We start from the raw sequence: 17,400 nt of genomic DNA on the forward strand, positions 1-17,400 counted from the left end.
GGGGAAGTTTCTTTCACTCAGTCTGAGGGTATAACTGAAGTCTGTTCTGAAAGGTGCAACTTTAGAGTTGAGAGCATCATTCAGTCTCTTGTTCCCTCAACCTCTTTGTTATAAGTGCCAACAAGATGGCTAATCAGTGATAATTGTGTTGCTGGCTTAGTAAAGCCACCTCTTGCTTATTTTGTAGAATGATTTAATGCTGAGCAAAATCCATCTCCTTCCTCCATTTCTTTTTCTTTTTTTCCACCCTACTTCACATACCAATGGGTGGCATCTCTGTTGTCAGCTTGCATCAGTCACATTGAATCACAGGAGGTAACCAAACACTAGGGAAGCAAAATGACATAATTTACCAACTGATTTCTCAGCAGTAATAAATTCCTCGGAAGAAAAAGAAGATAAAGTATTTTTGTTTCCAACTCACCAGTTTCCCTTTTTGATATTGTTGGAAAGGCACTCAAGAAAGAAAAATCTTGTTTTTCCAAAGCAGTAGCTCATCCTGGCATCTCACCTCACTCACACACTAAATGAATTAAAAAAAACCTGAATAAATACTGAAATTCCTACCAATGGATGAACTTTTTGCAACATACAGTAAATAACTGCACACAGAAGGCATATAGATTAGATTATGCAAATAGAGTTCTCTGGAGAAGCACAAAATCTCATTTAATGCATCATTTCAGTTATTAAACATTTTATTTATGTATATCTTTCAATTTTTCTAAACTGTTAATAAGTTTATAGTCAATTTAGCTGCAATGGAAGTTTTTACTTCCTTTTCCTCAGCCCCTGATAGAACACGGTTTTAGACCAAGACAGGATTATTAGCTAGAGAATGTACTACACAGTCCTGAAAATAAGGATTGGCTGGAAAACAGAAATAAGTGTGTTACATTTGAATGAACTGTAGAATAAACAATTATTCCTTTAACTGTTTTAAAAAATGTATGTTATCATCCCTGTTGATAGATTAATATTAGACCTTTTCACAAATGGACAAATGGAAGCACAGGATGTTCAGGTGATTTACCTAGGCTGTTGAACTAGTGCTTTGATTGTTCAGGCCCAAAAGAGCATGGCAATACAAATAACACTGGGGTCAGGTCATACTTTCACTGTGGGACATACACCCAAGGACATTTCATACCTTCCTGAGTATCCTTTGGAGGGGACCCAAGAACAAGTTGGGGGGGGGAATGTTACTGTCAGGTACTATGACACCATCAGAATGTAAGAGCCTCAGGGTTAGAAAATGCATCCCCTAGGCTCTTGCTCTCCCCAAAGCTCTTGCTCTTTCTCTCTCCGAGCCCCAAGGCAGAATGTATCCACCTGTGCCATCTCTGCCAGTTGAGGTCCCTTTTACTTGAATCAGTAGGTTGGAAAAAAATAGGACAAATATTTAGTTTAATTTGCTTGGAGAATTTGAGGAGACCAAACTATAAAACCCAAGTGGGAATTTGAACAAGACAGGGCTATTTCATTATCAATATGTGATATAGCAAGGCTTTATTAAACAAATTGAAGTCCAGCGTAACATTCTGAGATTCTGCTCCTTATCGACATATCACTTCCAAGAGCTAGCCCAAAGTTTGCATTCTCAGACTTCTTCTCCTAAACTCCCACCTAGAGAGGTGATGGATTCTCCATCCCTCGAGGTTTTTAAATCCCGGCTTGACAAGTTCCTGACTGGGATGACTTAGTGGGGGTTGATCCTGCTTGAAGCAGGGGGCTGGAATAGATGACCTTCTGAGGTCCTTTCCAGACTATGATTCTATGATTCTATGAATGTAGGTCCCTCCTGTAAGATGGTACTCTTTCTTCAGTATTTCTCCAGTTCCACTTATCATACTTCAACAAGGGATAATATCCTTACTCTTATGTAAAGTGCAAGAGGGTCCTTAATGATCAGCATACTTGGGCTTTTTTCTACAAAAGTTGAGCTAAGAAGAGAAAACATATAATGAAATGGGAAATGCCACTTTCTGTTCTGTTAGTTCTTTTAATTGTAGATTAAATAAATAATTGCATAGGCTTGACATGTAGTCTGTAGCATCACTTACAAAACAAAAAATAGGGATGAATTATTTCTTTCTTCACAGTTCTGTGCCATTCTCTGAGTTGGTTAATCTGTAATGCCAGTTACTTGTTACAGTTCTGAAAGTCCTTCTAATTCATTCCTAATTTTCTTCTAATGGTTATTGGCTTATACCTACTTTAATGTTATTGGATCTACCAAGCTAATAAAGTAACCAACTTTCAAAAATGAGCCAATTTATACAAGGTAATATCTATATTTATTGTTCATGTGCTTGTAGTCTGTACTTTTTTATTTTTAAGGAACTGCTTTGTTTACAATAATACAATAATATCTACTGATTTCAATAACATTCTGACAAAGAAGGAAGTAAAGAGAATAGATATGTCAATACATATTGTAAATTAACAAAGCTCCGTGAACCCTAACTGAGGAACTAGGTCATAGAGAAAGTGTGTGAACTGTAAGCATATAAACAAGAAACTTGTGCTTTAGATATATAAATTGAAATTAAATTATTAACACCTTTTACCTAATGAAATGTCATTAGTAGATGTTTTGAATGGTCTACATTCTCTCTGGCTACATCTACATGGGAGTCTTCTTCCAGCAAAACTGGGATTTTGTCAGGGAAAAATGGGGAGTGTCTACACGTAAAATGTGCTTTATTGACAGCTAGTTGACAAAACCCAGCTCATCCTCTGGCAGTGTTACACCTCTCCCTGTTGATATACAATGCCTCTCCAGACAGTGTTCTATCAACAATTTAGCCATGCAGACATTCTGGGGCCCTCTTGTTGATAGACAGGGCTTCTGGTTCACCAGAAAGGCCTGTTCACAGAGCCTCCAGTCAGCCATTCTGTCAAGAGAGAGCTGGGCAGTCTGGTTGCTCTCTGTCAATAGAGCAAATTGCTCTTTTGATCTGCTTTTATGTGTATATGCAGTCTGTCGACAGAAGTTTTGCTGAGAAATCCATTCCGACAGTGACGTCTGACAACAGAGGATTTTCATGTAGATGTAGCCTCCCAGATTTTCAGGAAGGGATAGTTTGGTGGTTTTAGCATTGGCCTGTTAAACCCAGAGTGGTGAGCTCAATCCTTGAGAGGGCTATTTAAAGATCTGGGGCAAATAGATTAAAAAACAAACAAACAAAAAAACTGGGATGATGCTTGATCCTTGATCCTTATAAGAGGGTAGGGGACTGGACTTGATGACCTCTTGATGTCCCTTCCTGCTCTGTGAGGTGTGTATGTGTAGTTGTCACATGCATAGTTTGTAGAGGAATTTACAATAATTGAAAATGCAACTAAACAGAAATCTTGCAAGTCAACTGTATTTGCATATTGGCTACATCTACACTTCAGAGATCTTTCAAAAGAAGATCTCTTCTGGAAGATCTTCTTTTGGAACAGTGCATCCACACACAAAAAAGCAGATCAAAAGAGTGAACTGCTCTTTTGAAAAAGAATGTCTACACAGACGCCACTCTTTCTAAAGAATGGGCCAGGGATTGAAAATAAAAACTGTTCTTTTGAAAGAAGGGCCCTGCAGAGCATCTACACATGTTTTCTTTCAAAGAAAGCTTTCAAAAGGGGACGCTTTTCCTAAAGGCTGTTTCTACACATGTCACTTTTGGAGAAAGTGACATGCTAATAAACAGCCTGAAAATGCTAATGAGGTGTGGATGTAAATTCCCAGTACCTCATTAGCATAAGGTCACATGATTTGCAGTTCAGCAGACATTCTTTCAGACTGCAAAACAACATGTAGAAGCGTGGCCCCTGGGGTGGTCTTCTGGAAGGAACTTCTCCTTCTGGAGGCCCCTTCTTCCTGAAAATTTGTGTAGACACTCCATGGGCTCTTTCAAAAGAGCCCCCTTATTTCAAAAAATCTTTTGAAAGAACTTGCTAATGTAGACACAGCCATTATGAATACAGACAACTCTGAATTCTGACCTATTGCAAGGCATGCAAGCGGTAAGAAGAAGAGTCCCCTCCCTGTAAAATTATGAAGAAGGAGGAAGAATTAGTGAAAATTTACACCTACTATATCTCAAATGCATAACCTTTTATATAATTGAACTGTATCATATGAATGGGACTAGGAAATAAACAGAAGCCTCTTCCTAGAACTTATCACATCTTTTTAACTCATAAAGCCACATGAATCTTTCAGTATGAAACCAGATCTCAGATGAAACAACTGAAGTGATATTACATGAGTTCAAAGAGGCATTTCAGAAAGGGATTAAACAAAGATCAAATCAACTGTGGCATTCTTTATAACCAGGAAAAATAAGGTGAATGCAAAGAATGGGGAAATTTGCAGAACAAATTAAAACTGTACTTCCCAAAAAGATGCTAAATGTGAAAGTATTGAAGTGCATTCAATTAAGAATACAGAATGAAGATTATAGACTAGCTTAAAAATCCAGATACCATCTTCCTGAAATTCATTGCCTCTATGGGACTAATCTTCCACATATACAGTTGGAAGTGAAGTGTGGCTTTATTTTTTCCTTTCTCTTTGTCCCAAGTAATCAAGCAATAGAATTCATCCTGCAGGACAGGACAATGTTGACTCTTAACTTCCATAACTAATGCTCTTTCATATATAGATTATTAGGAAAATATTTATTTACTTATTTCTCTTTTTGTCTTAATTAATTGCCATGCCAAATGATATGCATCCCAAATTCTGGTCTTCTTTGAGATTCATATAAAAATAAATTCTTCACCTTCATAACTCGTAAGATCAAGATGGTTTAAAAAGCCTTTGTCTCTCAACACTTTTTACCACCAGAGAGAAATTCCAATACAACCTGCCTGTATTCTGTGCCAGTACCTGCTCAAGCACATTAGAAAGCTTTCATCTTCAAGCACCTTCACAAGACCTAAATTCACTCCCAGGAAATCAAGCAATAGAATTTGTCCTGCAGGTCAGGGTATCCATAGCATGAGAAGTGCTATTCTGAGACTGGAAGAATATGTCAAATTTCGGAAGAAAAGGAAAATGAGTGCTGACTTAGGCTCTTTGACTAGTTTATTAGCAAATGAACTCCAATAAAAACTATATAAGTATATTGATCTATCTATCTTTCTATCTATCCTCTTTGGAGAAAGGTTAGTATTTTCTTCTGAATAGTTTACAGTGATGAGCATGTTACTAGTAGAAAATAAATAAAAAAAATATTTAATGAAGTATTATCCTCATCTCATTGTAAATGAACCACTCACCTCACTCTAAATAATAGATCCTGAAAGGGAAGGGACTTTTTCACTGCTCCATAAACATATAAGACAGATGACCACTACCACGTGAACTTTTACTACTTGTTTACTTCCGAGGCCTTTCATAATCCAGCCTCATCCTACCTTCATGTCTTCTTTGCTACCAGTCAATGCTCATCACTGCTTGACTCATGATGCCAGCCTCCACTGCCCACGTGTTACATTTTCTAACAAACAGTTTTGTGCTTTCTTCTCATAAATTTCTGCACCTTTTAATCCTTCCTTAAAACATTAATTTACCATGCTGTCAGCAAAAACTGGACATTGATTACACTGCAGGTGTGCTAAGACCATCTATCACGCTGGCCGGTGCTGTCTCTTTCTTTTCATGTAGTCCATTTTCTCTTTGTATTCAGTTATGATCTCTTGCCTTACAGTTGGGTAGGGGCAGGGAGTGTCTTTTGTTCTCTGTTTGTATAGCAAATGAACTCATGGTCCATGACTAAGGAGCCTAAGGTGTTATAAGCAAATAAATATTCTTAATAATTAATGTACTGTATGGGACACAGAACAGCTGCTTAGACAGCAGACTTGTGTTTGGTTAGAACAGTTCAAGGATACCTGAGCTCTAGAAGAGAGGCAGTCCATTAGTCTACTCCTTTATGTCTCTTTGTCTTCTACATGGAAAATACGGATATTTTCTCTCTAAAGATGTAGGTATGTTAGTTCATTTGAGATAATGAGATGCCAGCTGTTTTCATTACTTAAAATGAGAAGATACTATAACATTGACATTTCCCCCTCTCTTACTCAGGCAATTTATATGGAACTCATTGTCCTGAACATTTCTGCAGTAAAATATTTTCAGCTCTATTTTTTAAACACTTTTCTTTCCTTCACTAGATGGCACCTTGTCTCTCTCCATATACTATGCTACATTTATTTCAGTTTCTTGATACAGTTAGATGCCCACAGTGCTTTTTTGCCCCCTCCCTTTCAAAGCTCATTGTTTGTGTTTAGAGACCTTTAATTAAGTAACAAAATCTGACGAAAGAATCTTTTTCTTAACTGAAAATGCGTGGAGACTAGGAAACTGTTGCAGGATAACCCACAGTGAACCTAAAGGGAACTGAGGTCACAGCTGGAAAAAAATACTTAAAATAATCCTGTGAAATGACTTTATATTGCAGACAGATAGCAAACTAGAAAAGAAGAATTTTGTTTTGTTTTGTTTTGTTTTTTCCTCAAGATTTTCTTTCAGAAAGACAATGTTGAGGGCCTCGCGATTCATTGTTTTACCAGAATATTTCTGTAAGGTATAAACCTTAGGTGTCCTAATCAAACTCCAGCTTGTATTTTATGTCCAGGAAAATTCATCAGCTATAGTCCATTAGCAAAACTATTTTTCATTTCATCTTTTATAATAATTGGCAGCAACATTCTGCTCTTGACATTGCAGCATTTCTATGACCAGTAAATCAAAAACATTTGTGAAGTCTAATGTGCTACAGAAGTACCTACTATTATTATTTTAAACTGTTGCTTTTATCCACTGAGAACAGCTAATACAGAATATATTAGTAAATGTATAGATACAGAAGTCAGAACTTCTGTTCTTGCCATCTAGCTCTTTTATGTTCCTTCATTTTGATGCCAGCGATCACCACCACTTTCAGCCCTTGCTCATCACCCTCTTCTATAAAGTAAACACAAAAAATTCCTGGGTTTAACCTAACCTTCAAGCCCACAACCCTCCCAAATTAATTTTCTCTCTTTTTTACAACTAATCACTATTATAGACCTTACCTTGAACACTTCTAAGAAGCTAGAATGACTTTAACTATTAGTTTGCCACAGACTGTGTAATGCCCTTGCTCCATTTCACAAATTGCTCCTTACAGTTCTTTCAGCTATCATGCCACTTAGGCTATGAAAAAAATCACGTCACTTAGGCTACGAAAAAAAAATCTGTTTTCCTGTCAGTTGTTGGTAGTTATGTAACACTATATTTTTTTTCATTCTGGAATTTCTAGGAGCCTAAATCCAATATGCCAATATAGGATTCAGCAAGCCAAACTTAAAGGACAGTTAGAAGGTTTTGGAAGTACTCTGGGTACACATGCTATGTGCTTGGATAGTGTAGCAGAACGTTAACAGGATGTACTATGATGAGATTGGAGGAATTTCCTTTTTCAATAAGCAAATATCCAAAGCTGGTAACTGTGGATACTGAAGAGTAAACTGGATGGGATGTCTGATTGCTCTAGGCCAGGGGTCAGCAACCTTTCATAGACAGAGTGCTAAAACTTGACCTTTTGAGCCCATGTAAGGTTTAAGTTCTGGTGGTAATTTTTAAGGTCACTAATAGTATGACTTATAACAGTTTCATTAATAAATAAAGATGCAAAGCTTTACTGTTTAGGTGATGGTTGACAACATTAGCTGGTCTTTTGTTAATTCACAGGCAGCCTGGCTTTGAACAAGTTCCTGGCTGCATGAGGAAGGAGGGGAAACGCTGACAATCAATTCACAAGACACACTTGACATGCATGCTGGGGATTGCTAACCCCTGCTCTAGTCTATCTTTTCATGAATATAGATCCATCGATTTGTCCTGTAGTTTCCACTACCACTGTCATGCACTGTGCTGTGTATGGTTATTTTGTGTTATCAACTATAGAGACACTATAGTGATTCATTTTTCATTACACAGCATGTTTAACTCTTCTTGTATGTCTGCTAAAGGTATTGCTGTGGGTTAATTTGAGATTTTTATAACAAAATGAGTCACACATACTATGCTATGTTTCTCTGCATTCCATGGCAATTTTATTGGTTTTGGTCCTTCTTTCCTTGTTTATCTGAAACAAAACTTTTTGAGTACTTGACTTTGAATATGAAAGCAGAGCAGGTTGGTTCCTGCATTTTGATAGTTCTGCATGTAAATTCAATGCTCTATTAGTAAATCCCTTATGGAGAAAAGCAACAAACACAATAATATATGATTTATAATCCTACTAATAATAAAATAATAAAAAATGTTTTATATCTGTTTAATCAATTGTTGTTATTTTAAGGGAATGATCACCATAATTAATAGCTCTTGCTTCATAAACCACTCTATAAAAAGCAAAAATATTAATCTGTGTGGATTTTTTTTCAATATGCATTTTTCGTTAGGAATGCATGTACCATGTTAATGGGATGTGCTACTATTTATTAAGTATTTTGAGACAGACCCCAAAATATACTATGTGCTAGGTGAACATTACATTTTCTCTCATTTTCTGGTATAAATAGATTGAAAATAGACAAAGTCTAGGGAAAAGGGATACAATGCAAGAACTAAGCTATTAGAGTAACCGGTGGCATGTGTCTTATTAGGAACTTCAGTGATTTTGTTATGTATTGCATTACATTATTTTAAAAAAAAGATTGTTATATGACAGGAGCTTTTTGGTAGTCACTTGCCTTCTGGCCAAAATGTTCAACTTTAATTGTTTGTATCTTTAGTGTTATTGCTATTTATAAAATAATGTTTGTAAAGGGATTTGTCTTCTAATAAACGCATCTGCTTCCTGACATATAAGAGACTAGAACCTAGCACCTGTCATCAGAATTGCAAAGCAATATAAAGTGGTGTAATACTTTCATTAATTTATCATAAAGATAAATAATATATCATATAAAACAATATTCTTTGTTTTTGTCACATGGAATTCCTCTGGGATACCATACAAAAACAGTAACAAATTCCAAAGGACATGTGTATGTGTGTTTGAGTAACTGCCAAATTTTGGAATCAACTGAATCAATAAAATAATGTTTGCCATTATAAAGTGCACCTGTCTTTTAATCTTTAGCTGCTATTTATATATAATCTCATGGTTGCCTCAGTGGGATAGCTAGATAATAAACAGGGCAACACTTTAGTTTTAATCAGCCCATGATTCCTATTATAGATAGTCTGGCAATACAGCCTATTATTAATGTTGCTTAAAAGCTTCCCTTTCTAAATCCTTTATCAGTGACCTATAACTTTGCCAAACTAAAATTCTTCTGACTTAAATTTTCCACACTGGTTTTATACCCCATGATGAATATCCTTTGAACATTTACTGAAAAGGATTCAGCACTACTGAGAACAAAAATAGAGAAAAATACATTGTTTTGCAATGATAAAATCCAGCTACTTTTTCTTTGAGAAGTTCTAGAAGCCCCAGGTTTTGTAACAGGAAGATGAAATGTGACATAAGAATGACCTTTGTATCAGGGAGGTGCCACTTCCCATGCCTGTGATAATCTACTTCAAATTGGCCAGTTTTTAAGCCTCTAAAAAATCTCAAGGTCAGTAGAAGCTTATTAGAGCTTAACAACTAAAATACCCAAAGATTCCATCTTCAATGAAAATGTTCCATCCCCAATACTCATAGCTATGACCAGATTGCACATATACAATACCCACAGAGCAACTGTGCATGCTCCACTTCAGAGCTAGAGATGTGAGTGTAATAATGAAATAATTAAAGCTGTGTGTTGAGGGTAGGTGGCACTATGCATCTACACAGGGGATGAGAACTGAAACTCAGGGCAATGACCCTATCTTCCTGTGCTGTCAGTGACCTCAGTGCTGTCACCCCAGAAGCCACCTGACTCAAATGCAGAGTGGATTCGAGTTCCTGTTCAGAGAAAGGGAAAGGGAAAGGGAAAAGGATCCTGGTGAAATAGGGATTGGGGAAGGGTTTGGAAGAAATAAACTATTAGTGAGAGTTGTTGCTGGAGGAGGAGGAGGAGGCTGTGTCTAAGACATGGGTGGAGAGAAGAGGCTATGATTGGTTAGTCAAGGACATTGGACCTGGCATGGGAAGTAGCTTAGCGAAGAAAATCTGAACTTCGAATCTGAAAATCTGAACTTCGAAAGAAGTTCTTTTATAAGATCTCTTGGACATGTCTACACTAGCCCAAAACTTCGAAACAGCCATGCAAATGGCCATTTTGAAGTTTACTAATGAAGCACTGAAATACATATTCACCACCTCAATAGATTGCGGGCGGCTGCGGCACTTCGAAATTGACATGGTTCGCCGCCGCCGCGCAGCTCATCCAGACGGGGCTCCGTTTGAAAAGGACCCCGGTAACTATGATAGGAATAAGGGGATTTCAAAGTTGTCGGGGTCCTTTCGAAATGGAGCCCCATCTGGACAAGCCATGCGGCAGCGAGCTGCATCAATTTCGAAGTGATGTGGCTGCCCGCATTCTAATGAGGCACTGAATATGTATTTCAGCACTTCATTAGTAAACTTTGAAATAAAGTTTTGGGCTAGTGTAGACATAGCCCTTCTGAAAAAAACTTCTCTCAATAGAGCATGTCCACACACAAAAAAGCAGATTAAAAAAATCCAGCCACTCTTTCAAAAGAGAGCATCTACACAACTCCACACAACTCTTCCAAAAGAATGTGCCAGGGATGAAAAAATTCAGCACCATGAGGACTGCTCTTTTGAAAAATACGGTCCCAAGGGCATCTACATATTTTTTTTCCTGAAAGAATCTTTAAGAAAAAGGTACTCTTTCTCATCTGGGAGAGAAAGAGCCCCTGGAAAAAGTGCTGCATTCTTCCCATTTAATATCTGGAGAACACATTTTGTGTGTAGACACCCTGTGGGATTTTTCAAAAGATCTCCAACTTTAAAACAAAACCAAAACCAAAAAACCAAACCAAAAACACTTGCTAGTGTTGATGTAGCCAGTGGTAAGAGATGAGAGAGCAAGTAGCTGTGGTCTCAAGTAGTGGTGAGGGAGATCTACATAGAAGATTATGAAAAACGATTTCACTTAGAATTGTGAAGCTCTGAAATGGGTTACCTAGGGAGGTGACAGAATCTCCTTCCCTAGAGGTCTTTAAGTTCTGTCTTGACAAAGCCCTCACTGGGATGGTTTAGTTGGGATTGATCCTGCTTTGAGCAGGGGGTTGTACTCAATGACTTCCAGAGATCTCTTCCGCCCTTATGATTCTGTGATCCTACAGTTGCAGAATCCATACATTAACTCATAAGGCAGGATGTTGAGTAGGACTGGGCATGTACCCACTACCAAGCATTCGACAAGGGAAATCCTAAAATAGTGTTAGCCAGAAGAGCCACTGACACTCCAGGCTGATGTATTGAAAAAAGGAGTTGGGATTAGCTCTTTTGCAGGAGCAGCCACTTTGCTTACGCCTGTCAGACTGAGCAGTCATACACCCAAATTAAGCACTGAGTTGTCATGTCATTGGTTGATGCAATGTTACAGGATATAAATAGGGAAGACTTGCTATACTCAAGACCTGCTATACTCAAGACTTGCTATACTCAAGACTTGCTATACTCAAGGTCCAGCTGGGTCATGTAGCATTACTCCTTGCATTGAAGTCTCCAATGATTTAGCCAGTTGTCTAACTCATCTCTTCTGTAGACTATTTGGCCGTGTCTACAATAGTCCCAAACTTCAAAATGGCCACTCAGATGGCCATTTTGGAGTTTACCAATGAAGCGCTGAAATGCACATTCAGCGCTTCATTAGCATGTGGGCGGCTGTGGCACTTCGAAACTGACGCGGCTCGCAGCCGCGCAGCTCGTCCCAGTGGGGCTCCTTTTCAAAAGGACCCCGCCTACTTCAAAGTCCCCTTATTCCCATCTGCTCATAGGAATAAGGGGACTTTGAAGTAGGCAGGGTCCTTTCGAAAAGGAGCCCCGTCAGGATGAGCCGCGCAGCAGCGAGCTGCATCAATTTCGAAGAGCCACAGCCGTCCGCATGCTAATGAAGTGCTGAATATTCATTTCAGCGCTTCATTAATAAACTTCAAAATGGCCATTTGCGTGGCCATTTTGAAGTTTGGGGCTAGTGTAGACATAGCCTATAAGACCAAACATAAGACATAGCCTATAAGACCAAATCCCTCAGCGTATCCTCATAAGACATGTGCTCCAGCCCCCTAATGATCTTGTAGCCCTCTGCTGGAGTCTCTCCAGTGTGTTCACAGTCTTTGTGTCACGGGGGCCCAGAAATGGATGCGGTACTCCAGATGTAGCCTCGTCAGTGCTGAATAAAGACCTCGCTAGATATGCTGGCCATGGTCCTACTAATGTACCCCAGTATTCCATTAGCTTTCTCGGCTGTAAAGACACACTTCTGTTTCAGATCAATGGTCCCATTCACTGTAGTCCTATGGGTCTTTTCTGTAGAACTGCTGTTTAATCAGCCAATTTCCAGCATGTAATAGTGCTTGGGACTTCTCCATCCTAAAGGCAGGACTCTACCCTTGTCCTTGTTGAACCCCATCAGATTTCTTTTGGTCCAGTCCTACCCTCTCTCTCTCGTCCCTCACCCTACCCTCAAGCATTTCAACCTCTCCCCCTAATTTAGAGTCATACACAAATTTGCTGAGGATTTAACTCAGGTGTATGGACAGCTTGGACATAAAACATGTCATTCTTATGAAGAGTTGTCCACCTTTCATATCCACTGGACATATCATGTGTATGACTGACATGATTTTGATCTGCTTCCAGTCCTTCTGGTGTAAGCAGATATCCAATGTATGTAAACTCGTGCTATTTGAGTTGCATTGTTTTCTGTTTTGTTTTGTTTTCTAGGGTTCTTGTCCCTGAATCAATGTAGAGGAATGTTTATTTTTCTCTCATGGACTCAATTAGCTTCTTTATCTTCATTCCTTTCACCTACAACAAGGATATCTTCAATTATTTTCACCTGAGGCAGTTCTTCCAGACCTGGGTGAATCTTCTCTGGAACACATCTGATGCCCTTGAGCACGCATAGCCATCTGTAGTGACCAAATGGTATTGTGAAGATTGCCAGCCTGTTGAACTCTTTATCCATGCTTCTGTGCCAAAAGCCATTCCTTACATCACAGACCATAGAGATTCTGGCTTTGTGAAGTTTTGGCCAAATGTCAACAGTTTTTAGACACCTTTACAATGCCTGGCTCGGTAGCTTGGGTCTATGTACATGTGTAAATTGCCTGATGGCTTTTTTACCACCATCCTGCTGCTTACCCATGTTGTAATGTCCCCTTCAGGAGCCATGATACCCCCGCTCTGCATATACTTGAGCTCCTAGTGTACTGGATTATTTAGTGCCACTGGAATTTTCCTTCACTGAAAGCACACAATTTCAGCTGCAGAGTCCATTTTCAATAGCAGCTTTCCTTCAGGCCTGGCCTGAGGGCAGGGTGAGCAAGGCAGTTGCCTTGGGCTCTAAGCTTTTGGTGCCCTGCACTGCAACTGATTGTAACATCCACCACCCACTGGTGATGTTCTGTTGTGAGCGTGCTGCTTTGGGCCGCACCCACCACCCACGTCCTGCTGGGTAGGCTCTGCTTTCCTTCAAGGCATCCATCACACTTACAGTTATCCCCATTTTGTATTTAAAGTTGTTTCCATTATCCTTAAAATGTCTCCATTTTTATTTCTGTAAAGCAGCTATAAAGTTCTGATTTATCTTCCCATCATATCTATGGCTCATGTAGATGGTACTATATCCAAGCAGGATCTATGGTATTTACCATTCACCACCACAAACTTTAGTTGGTATAGTCCTATTTATTTTTTGGATTAGTTACTCTGAGGTTACATTTTCCTATGGTCTGCCTTCTGCTCTCAGTCTTTATTCTTAGGTTGTGCTTGCTGTTTGTAATTGGTCTGTGTGAGTCCAATTCACCCCAAGGAATTACACTGTAGAATGCCCTCCTATACAGTAGAACTTGCACAGGACATTTCTCTACTAACGTTGTTGCATGCACAGAGTTTAGTATTGTTGCTTGTTGTTTTTCTGTTTCAACAGACTGAACCTGATATGATCTCAGACTCAAGGAGAGACATATAATGTCATTGTTGCTGCCTGTTGTGCCATCCTCCTCTTATGCACATCTGACTGAATCTTTGTGGGATTGTCCACTGTTCTTGCATACATAGCTATGATGGATCAACTTGCCACATTCTTTGTAAGAATAGCATAGTGCTGGGTGTTTCTTTGACAGTTTTTGCTGTCTCTGATAATAAATGCATCTCACTATGGCTGTGGCCACACTTGGCCAAAACTTTGAAATGGCCATGCAAATGGCCATTTCGAAGATAACTAATGAGGGGCTGAACTGAATATTCAGTGCCTCATTAGCATCAGGACCCTTCCAGCTGCGGCACTTTGAAAGCATTGCTTTCGAGCACTCGTGGCTCGGCACATCTACATGGGGGTCCTTTTCGAAATCCCCTTATTCCTCTCAGTTTAAAGGTGTGGGGTCCTTTCAAACAAGACCCCCGTGTAGCCATGCTGAACCACAAGCTTTCAAAGTGCCACAGCCAGAAGCGTCCTGATGCTAATGAGGCACTGAATATTCAATTCAGCATCTCATTAGTCATCTTCGAAATGGCCATTTGCATGGCCATTTTGAAGTTTTGGCCAATTGTGGCCACAGCCAATGGGTGTGTATACACTTGCATTCCTCTTTTGAAAGAGGAATGCAAATGAGTTAAATAGAAACGCAAATGAGGTATAAATTTACGTATTTGGCACCTCATTTGCATATTCCAATTTCAAAAGAGCTTCTTTCAAAAGAAAGCTAGTTTAGACGCTGTTCTTTTGAAAGTAAACCTCATCTTTGAAAGAATCCTCCTTCCCATTAAATAAAGGGAAGAAGGATTCTTTTGAAGATGGGTTTACTTTCAAAAGAGCAGTGTGTACAATGGCTTTCTTCTTTCAAAAGAAGCACTTTTGAAATTAAAATATGCAAATGATGTGCAAAATATGCAAATTTATACCTCATTTGCATCTTCAGTTTGCCTCATTTGCATACCTATTTCAAAAGACGCATGCAAGTGTAGATGCACCCAATGTGAGGTGCCTCCTAGGACTGCTGTTTCCATACATGCCAATTGGCTAACCATTTGTTTAATGTTAGATTGCTTTCCCAGAGCCGCTGGTTTCATAAATGGTGATCACAAGTGCTCCCTCCCATTCTGATTGGTCTCTCATGAAACAAAAACAAAAATTAAAACCAACCAACCAAACAAAAAACCAGTGTCACCCACACAGTTACATTCTGGTTTGGGCAGTGGTAGGTCCCCAGGATTGGTAGGACTACTGTGAGACTTGAGGCAGTGGTGAGCTGGCTGGTGTCTGTGTTTTCAAAATAATGAAGCCGGCTGGGGCGTGTGTGTGCAGGGGCCAGAAAGGGGGTGGGGTGGATGGGGGACTTTGTAATAATTTTCATCACTCAGGCTGTCAGCTCCTGTAGTTCAGGGAACTCACACCTGACATGCTGCCATCATTTTTCATTAGCAAACCATGACACTGAATGCAGATTAAATTTGAAAAGGGGAAATTTATTAAACTCTATGTCCTCCTCTGTCTCTGTGTTGCCAGACATGAACCCCCCCCTCACTTGGCCTTTTCTTCCTCTCCCCCCACTGGGAGAGACAGAGGGAGAAACAAGCAGGGGAGACAGGTAGCCTTTGATGTCCGGGGAACGCAGGTGTGCTGTCTTGCCCAGCCTCTCTACTATACACAAAAACCAAATAGTGAATGGGCTAGCTAATGGCCACCCTTCTGGCTGATATCGGTAATTGACATGCCTTGATCACTTCCCCAGGAAGGACAGGGGAACCCCCACCCATCACCTCCAAAGGTGCCCAATTGTCCACAATTCACGGGTGCGAATTGAGCCTTGCACCTTCCCTGGGAAACCTGGGGTTCAAAACATTCCTCCCATCTGGCCACTTGAGACCAGGAAGAAGCGTACGTGACAAAAGGAGTATAAAGAGGCTTGGCAGACCACCCCCCCTTTGAGTTTCAATCACCTACACCTGCTGGCCAGGTCTGGAATTAACTCCCGAGACTAGGGACGCCTGGTTCGTATCTACTTCTTCCCGAGGGATTGAGAGAAAGATTCTGGGTCACACTGGATCTAGGAGGCAGGGGTAAGAATTACACCTGTATTACACTTCTTTCCTATAGGAATTGAGGGAAAGACTCTGGTTCCACCAGGTCTAAGAGGCAGGGGTGAAAATCACACCTGCAACTTGCCTTTCTTGTGTACACATTACTTGTATTAGTTTAAGCTAGCTAGTTTGTCTAAAATTTTTCTTAAGTTAAATTGTGTTGTTTCCCCTTTTAAAAACTGCAAGTACTAACTTGTACTTTAATCATTTGTCTTAGTTATATTGTTTCTATCTTTGTATAAATAAAAAGTAACTGTTAAAGCCTCTCTAAGTGTAATTTTTCTCTTGCTGTTGTACCCAAACTAAACACAAACCAAAGAACCCAGCCTGCCCTGGCTGCTTAGCGTAGCTGCTGGTGTGGCATCGCCCCCTTTGCCCCACTGGACCTTTAGCTGGCACCTGGGCATTGGCTCACACCCTGTGGTTGCATTTCTTCCCAACTAGCTCCACTCACTTCCCCTGTTGCATCAAGGTCCTTAACAGAGCATCCAGGGAAAATAGGCCCTCTGACTCCAGTTCCATTAATCATGCTACACTGTTCAAGGACCAATGAGTCCAAGATCCTTTCTGATGAACCTGAGCTCCAGGGTGTCTCTAGATAAGAAGGTGGAACCTCTGCATGTCTGAAAACCATATCTCCAAAGAGAGAATGATCAGGAATCTCCACGAGCTGTAACCATAGATGCCTGGTCTAAATAGCAGAGAGACACATGGGATAGCAAATTAAACTGGGAGAAGCCAAAACTAAACCATAAACTTTCCAATTGCCTCTTTTGTGTGGCAATAATGCACACTGAGAAGATTTGAACTTGGAATCATTACTATGGCATACAGTAGTATATATCAGAAAAGACACCTATAAATGAACTGTGCAGACATATATACACAGAAGTATAAGGAAATCATCAGGTCTCCTGAAAGGGAAACAGGATAATCAAATGCCTGAGTAAGAAAATGAGGCACTTTAAATGTTCTGTTATGGTTTCCAATCTGTACAGGCAGTCATCCATTTCCTTCCGACACCCTCTCCCCACTCCGAGCACTTCATCAGGATGTTACAAATGTGCAGCTGCCTGCTCAATAGAGTTAATGAATTCCCGCACAGGTGCTCTTGATTGTATTGAATAATCGAAACCTT

At 39.7% G+C, this 17,400-nt stretch overlaps 1 long non-coding RNA gene across 1 annotated transcript in view; it reads right to left on the minus strand.

The window, feature by feature from the left end:
* LOC142015440 (uncharacterized) overlaps positions 1-5,907 on the minus strand; it is a 71,422-nt gene extending 65,515 nt beyond the window's left edge. The window contains exons 1-2 of the long non-coding RNA XR_012646151.1: positions 5,890-5,907; positions 262-523 (exon numbers count right to left, since the gene is read on the minus strand). This is a non-coding gene — a long non-coding RNA (uncharacterized LOC142015440). The remainder of the gene's footprint in view (positions 1-261; positions 524-5,889) is intronic.
* Positions 5,908-17,400: the final 11,493 nt, after the last annotated feature.

This window comes from Carettochelys insculpta, chromosome 6 (assembly GCF_033958435.1).
Source record: "Carettochelys insculpta isolate YL-2023 chromosome 6, ASM3395843v1, whole genome shotgun sequence".
Lineage (NCBI taxonomy): Eukaryota > Metazoa > Chordata > Testudines > Carettochelyidae > Carettochelys > Carettochelys insculpta.